Source organism: Tupaia chinensis, unplaced genomic scaffold (genome assembly GCF_000334495.1).
Source record: "Tupaia chinensis unplaced genomic scaffold, TupChi_1.0 Scaffold145685_1, whole genome shotgun sequence".
NCBI lineage: Eukaryota > Metazoa > Chordata > Mammalia > Scandentia > Tupaiidae > Tupaia > Tupaia belangeri.
The window spans coordinates 1,950,336-1,956,335 of NW_006205542.1; the positions used below are offsets into that span (position 1 = coordinate 1,950,336).

At 37.7% G+C, this 6,000-nt stretch overlaps 1 protein-coding gene and 1 pseudogene across 1 annotated transcript in view; one reads left to right on the plus strand and one right to left on the minus strand.

The window, feature by feature from the left end:
- LOC114006117 (regulating synaptic membrane exocytosis protein 1-like) overlaps window positions 1-6,000 on the plus strand; it is a gene marked incomplete at its 3' end in the record, with an annotated part of 286,386 nt that overhangs the window by 261,477 nt on the left and 18,909 nt on the right. The gene's annotated exons all lie outside the window — the stretch shown is intronic.
- The window catches only part of LOC114006116 (acetyl-coenzyme A transporter 1 pseudogene), a 566-nt pseudogene continuing 346 nt past the window's right edge, over window positions 5,781-6,000 (minus strand).

Below are 6,000 nucleotides of genomic sequence, written 5' to 3' on the forward strand. Positions count from 1 at the left end.
TTATGTCAGAGTCCAGCAAGGTCACTATTATGCCATCTGCTGGTCCTGATATTTTCATTTTTTTAAAATTGAAAGCTGTTCCCATTGTTTGTAACATGTATGCTAGTCATAAAATTATCTTGAATGTTGAGGCCAGCACCCACATGGCTGACTGTGGTTTGAGTCCCATACCCGGTGGCTTGGAAATCACACAAGGAACATGTGTGCATGCCCAAGACCCTGGGAGGGGAATGGAGGAGAAGGAATTGTGGCATGTCCACTCCCTCATGGGTGATTTCTCATTTTTGCTTTCACTGTGTGTGTGTCTCTCTCTCTCTGGTGAGCACACATGCCCTAAGACAAAAACCTCTTAAAAAATTCTCTTGAATATTATGTTTATCTCAAGACTATGAAGAGAAAGATATACACATTTTTTTAGGCGTATGGTTAGCAGTGATTTCTTAGAAGAAAAAGGACATTTTATTAGGTTGGTGCAAAGCAATTGCCACCTTGGACCATAAATTTAAAATAACTTTAACTATGTTCAAACATAAACATTATCTTTATTAATCAAAATAAGAACCATTACAATTAACACATTTTGCCAACACGAAATAAATTTGTTTATTCCTTAGTTTAAAAATCCATACATTGGGATTTGATGACCTCTCCTTTGTCTTTTTTTTTTTTCTTTTTTTTTTTTGAAAAAGAGAGATTTTTGCTACAGGGTGCATGCACTCGCCAGAGAGACAGAGAGAGGCAGAGAAATCTAATTTCTAATGAGAAATCACCCTTTGGAGGGATGACCATGCTGTGATACCTTCTCCTCCATTCTCCTCTTGAGATTTTGGGCATACATGCACGTGCTCCTGGTGTGAATTTCAAGCCACCAGGTCTAGGACTCGAACCATGGTTGACTATGTGGGAGTCCAGCGATGTAAGCATTACACCATCTTCTGGTCCCTTTATGAATTCTTGAAAAGCATCTTCTGCATCCTGCTGGTTGTGGAAGCATTTTTTTCTGAAAAAAGTTGTTCAGATGCTTGAAGAAGTGGTTGTTGGTTGGCGAGAGGTCAACATTTTGTAGCCAAATTTCTTCAATTTTTGAAGCGTTGGTTGTGCAACATGTGGTCACCTGTTTCTCTGGAGAAGAATTGAGACCTTTCTGTTGATCAGTGCTGGCTGCAGTTTTTGGTGCATCTCATCAATTTGCTGAGCATGCTTCACAGAGGTAATGGTTTCCTCAGGGTTCAGAAGCTGTAGTGGATCAACCCCCCTCCCCCAACAATGACCATTACCTTTTTTTTGGTGCTAGATTGGCCTTGGAAGTGCTTTGGAGCTTTTACTGGGTCTTTCCACTGAGCTGGTCATCTCTGGTTGTCATATGAAATGCCCCTTTCATTACAATCTAATTGATAAATGGTTCATTTTGTTGTGTAGAATAAGAGAAGATGATATTCAAAATGATTATTTTAAAAGTTTTCAGTCAGCTCATGAGGCACCCGCTTACTTAACTGTTTCACCTTTTCAATTTGCTTCAAAGGCCAAGTGACCATAGAATGGTTGACGCTGTGTTCTCTGGTAACTTCTTGTATAGTTGGAAGAGAATCAGCTTCGGTGATTGTTGTCCTCAGTTGGTCATTGTCAACTTCCAATGGCTGGCCACTATGCTCCTCATCTTCAATGCTCCTGTCTCCTTTGCAAAACTTCTTTTTTAAAAAATCTATTTATTTAATTTTATTTGTTATTATTTTTTAATTTGATGAGAGAAGGAGAGAGAAAGTGAGAGAGCAAGCCACCAGGTCCGAGACTTGAACCATGGTCTGCTATGTGGGAGTCCAACACCTCAACCACCGTGCCACCTGCTGGTCCCATCCTTTGCAAAACTTCTTGAACCACCACTGTGCTGTAATGTTCATTAACAATTCTTGGGCCAATGAATTGCTTATGTTGCAAGTTGTCTTCACTGGTTTATGACCCGCTTTGAGCTCAAGCAATTGTCTGATATAATTTCCATAGTCTAAAATACATGTAAAATAAAGAGCAAGTTAATAAATCATTACCTAAAAAAATGAGAAATGCCCATTAAAATGATGTATAACATAACCACATATATTTAAGAATGTATCCAATATCAAAAGGCAAATTTCAACAATGCAAAACTGCAATTACCTTTATATCAATCTAACAGAAAAGTGGCATGTGGAGTTGGTCAGGTTTCCTTTCCATTAAAAAAGCATAACAAAATCATAGTTTGGGGAAAATACGGTCCATTTTAATGACCTCATGGGAGGATATCAAAAAGGGATTTCAAAGCAAAATACTTAGTTTACAAAGTCTCATCCATATGTTCCTAGTATTGAGAAGAATGACCAGTTTCAGAAAGAAGGAAATCTTGGTAGGCGTAGGAATATAGTCAAGAGGCTGTGACAATGAAAAGTAGAAATATGTCCAGTGTTAAACAATGTCTTTGATCATAGGTTATGACTGTGAAGGCAGACAGAGGAAGTTGCTAAGTTGAAACCTCAAATATGAATCTGTCTGTCTTTATGCCAAACTGATGTTTAGTTGATGTTCCGTGCTGCCGATGAAGACCAAATTAGACCTTGATCAGATCCAGTCCATGACAGAGGGGACATTGGATTCGCTAACACAGTAAATACTGCTTCTACATTATACTTCTACATCATGTTCTGCTAGCAGCACAGCACTTCAACAAACAGCGTATTACAAGAGAAGCCCTATTTCTTGAAGGAAATATTTGATCCATACATACCTTTTGGCAATTAAATGTTTGTATGTGGATACTGGGAATGGTGAATAGAATAGGGAGAAGTGAAGAAAGTGAAGGTCAGATGTAACAGAGAGTGAACGTGTCCTGAGTCGTAGTTTTCTGGAAGTGAATTCATGGCTTCCAGGTGTTTTCAGCGCAGCGGCTGATGCAGGCTGACATTGCTGAAGCAGCACATTGTTACCCAAGCCTATTTAAGACACAGCGAAACAACTGCAGATGACAACTCTTCATTATTCATTTATCAAGTGTCATTCAAGCAGTCGGTCATTAATAAGATGTAGTATTTATTTAAAGTAAATACTTCAAGGCCATATTCATTTTTACAAAGTTTTATTACTCAGGATTTCTTCTCATCAATGTAGCAATGGTCCTTAATTAGACGAGGATCTGAGGAAGGACATTTGGGGGAGGGACAGGGAGGCAAAGCATTAATGGCATAAAGAGATGTGGTATTATCTGTTGAAGATATTTCGTAGTTTTATCCAACAGTACTAGGGAGAAATGTTCACCTGTTTAAACATCCATTTTGTAAGACAAATAATAATGTGATTGAATGTATGGAAGAAAGTGAAATGAAAAAAAAAATAAAAGAAAAAAGATAACAACAACAAAAAAAAAGAAAAGTAGTTTACATGCACTTTGTCAGAGAATGAGTAAAGAGATGTAAAGTATATTTAACTCTTTCCTGTGTACTGTAAGAGTTTGAGATGGTAACTCTGAAGGATGTGTTTCCTTCCTTCATGAAAGTTCAGGGAATAAGATATTTAAAATACTGGAATATGAGACATGAAGGGTTTCTCTCATGCTTATAAGTAAACTACATATAATTTTTTTAAGAGAGATTTTTGCTATAGGGTACATGCACTTGCAGGAGAGATGCAGAAGACAGAAAATGAGGAATCACCCCACTGGGGGAATGGCCATGTTGCAATCCGTTCTTCTCCATTTCCTCTTGGGAATTTGGGTATACACACACACACACACACACACACACACACACACACATGCCCAGCATGAGTTTGAAATGAGTTTGAAGCCTCCGGCTCAGGGACTTGAAACTGGTCAGCCATGTGGGAGTCCAGCAACAAAACCACTATGCCATCTGCTTGTCCCAACATATGTATTTTTAAGATTTTTGTCATAGGGCATGTGCACTCACCAAAGAGAGGGAGAGGGAGAGACAGAGACTGTGAGAGGGAAAGTGAGAAATCACTCCTAGGTGGATGATCATGCCACACTCCCTTCTCTATTCTCCCCTTGGGATTTTGGGTATGCGTACACATGCCTGGCGTGATTTTCAAGCCTCCAGTTCTGGGACCTGAACCACGGTTGGCTATGTGGGAGTTCAGCACCTTAACCACCACAGCACTTGCTGGCCCATGAGCAAACATATTAAGGAATATTTGACCCTCATGTCCTCACTTATCATAAATATATTTTACCATATAGAAATCTCTCAAACAGCATACCCAGAAGTGCATACCTCACAGGTGATCTAATGCTAAAACCTTGTTTTGTAGGAGCTAAAATCAAAGTAGACAATAATAAAAGATATTTTCTGTTCTTTTTGTTTGTTTATCACTATTAACTTCTGTCATTTCAGTGGTTGACATTTTGTTTCCTTCTCAGGCTTCCTTTTATGTTCATTTCCTCAAATTAAGGATATCTATGTTGAAATTATGGGCTCAGGATCCGTACTATATGTGTACTATTTGAACCACCTTTACTTTTTAAGAATCTAATCATTACAACCAGAATTATTGTTAAATATGGTTTAAATGGACCTTGTTGACAGTCACAGATGTAGTTGAAAATAATTTTATCTAGATTTCAGAAAGCACTTAAGGACTTAAAGTTAGAAAGACATGTATTCTATTTTAATGGAAAAAGTAACCAGCTGAATCAGCATAGATGTCTAAAGCTGTGATAGAGTTTGAAAATTATAAAGATGAAATCTTGAGAGGTTTTCTGATTTTCCATACACTCCTTTTATTTTTCTTCTGCTGTAACCAAAAGGAACAATATCTTATCTATCATACCTATTACCTATCTATGTGTCTATCATCATCTCTCATCTCTGTCATCCATACCATATATCTTTATCTATCTATCATCTATCATCTACCTATCTATCTATCTATCTATCTATCTATCTATCTATCTATCTATCTATCTCTATCTGTCTATCCATCTGTCTCTCCCTGGAGTAATATGCCATTGCATATAAGACAGGACTTTATATTTAAGGAAGAATGGCATGGTTTGCATAGGAAATGCTAATTTTTAAATCCCATATTTCATTTTCTTAAACAACATTTTTAAAGCATTAACTACTTGCCATGCACTCACAGGTATTACTTCATTTAATCCTCATAACACACCTGTAGTAGAGGTAACATAAGATGCTTATGTTACAGATGAAGAAACTAGCAGAGAGATGCCAAGTAGCTTATCCAGAATTACAGGTGTTAAGTGACAGAGGTGGTCCTTAGCACTATGATATGCTCCTATGCACAAAATAGTCTGCATTCTTTTTCAACATCTTTTTTTCTTAATGACCAAATATACAGAGAGGTCTTTATTATTTCAACCATTTGGCATTTTTATATTAGTGATTTTCTTATTTAAAATAATATTTTATACTCATGTGCACCAATGATCTTAACTCTCTGAATTAAAACTATATTAAATTTTGGACCAGCAATTGGCATAATGGCTGTGTCGTTGGACTTCCATGTAGTTGTCCGTGGTTCGAGTCCCGTACTCGGTGGCTTAAACTCACACCAGACATGTGTGTGTGTGTGTGTGTGTGTGTCTGTGTGCCCAAGATCCCAAAAGGAGAATGGAGGAGAAGGTATTGTGGTGTGGCCATCCTCCCAGGGGGTGATTTCTCCCTTTCTGTCTCTCTGTCTGTCTCTGTCTTTCTGGCAAGTTCACGCTCCCTAGAGCAAAAACCTCTCAAAAAGAAATGAGATTTACTTTCTTAGAATGTCCAGTAGTGTATACATTAATTACTTCTTCTGTACTTCTACGAAGATGGTCCTTCATCCTGTAACTTTTTAAATTTTAGACCAAGAAAGAACCACTAACCAAATCCAATGAAAACACAAATAATGGAATCCACATAATAACCATCTAGGACTGTAGCACATGTACCACTGACTTTTTTGCCAAGTTCAATACCATCGGGTATTCGACAATTCTGGTTTGATGATCCTACACACTCT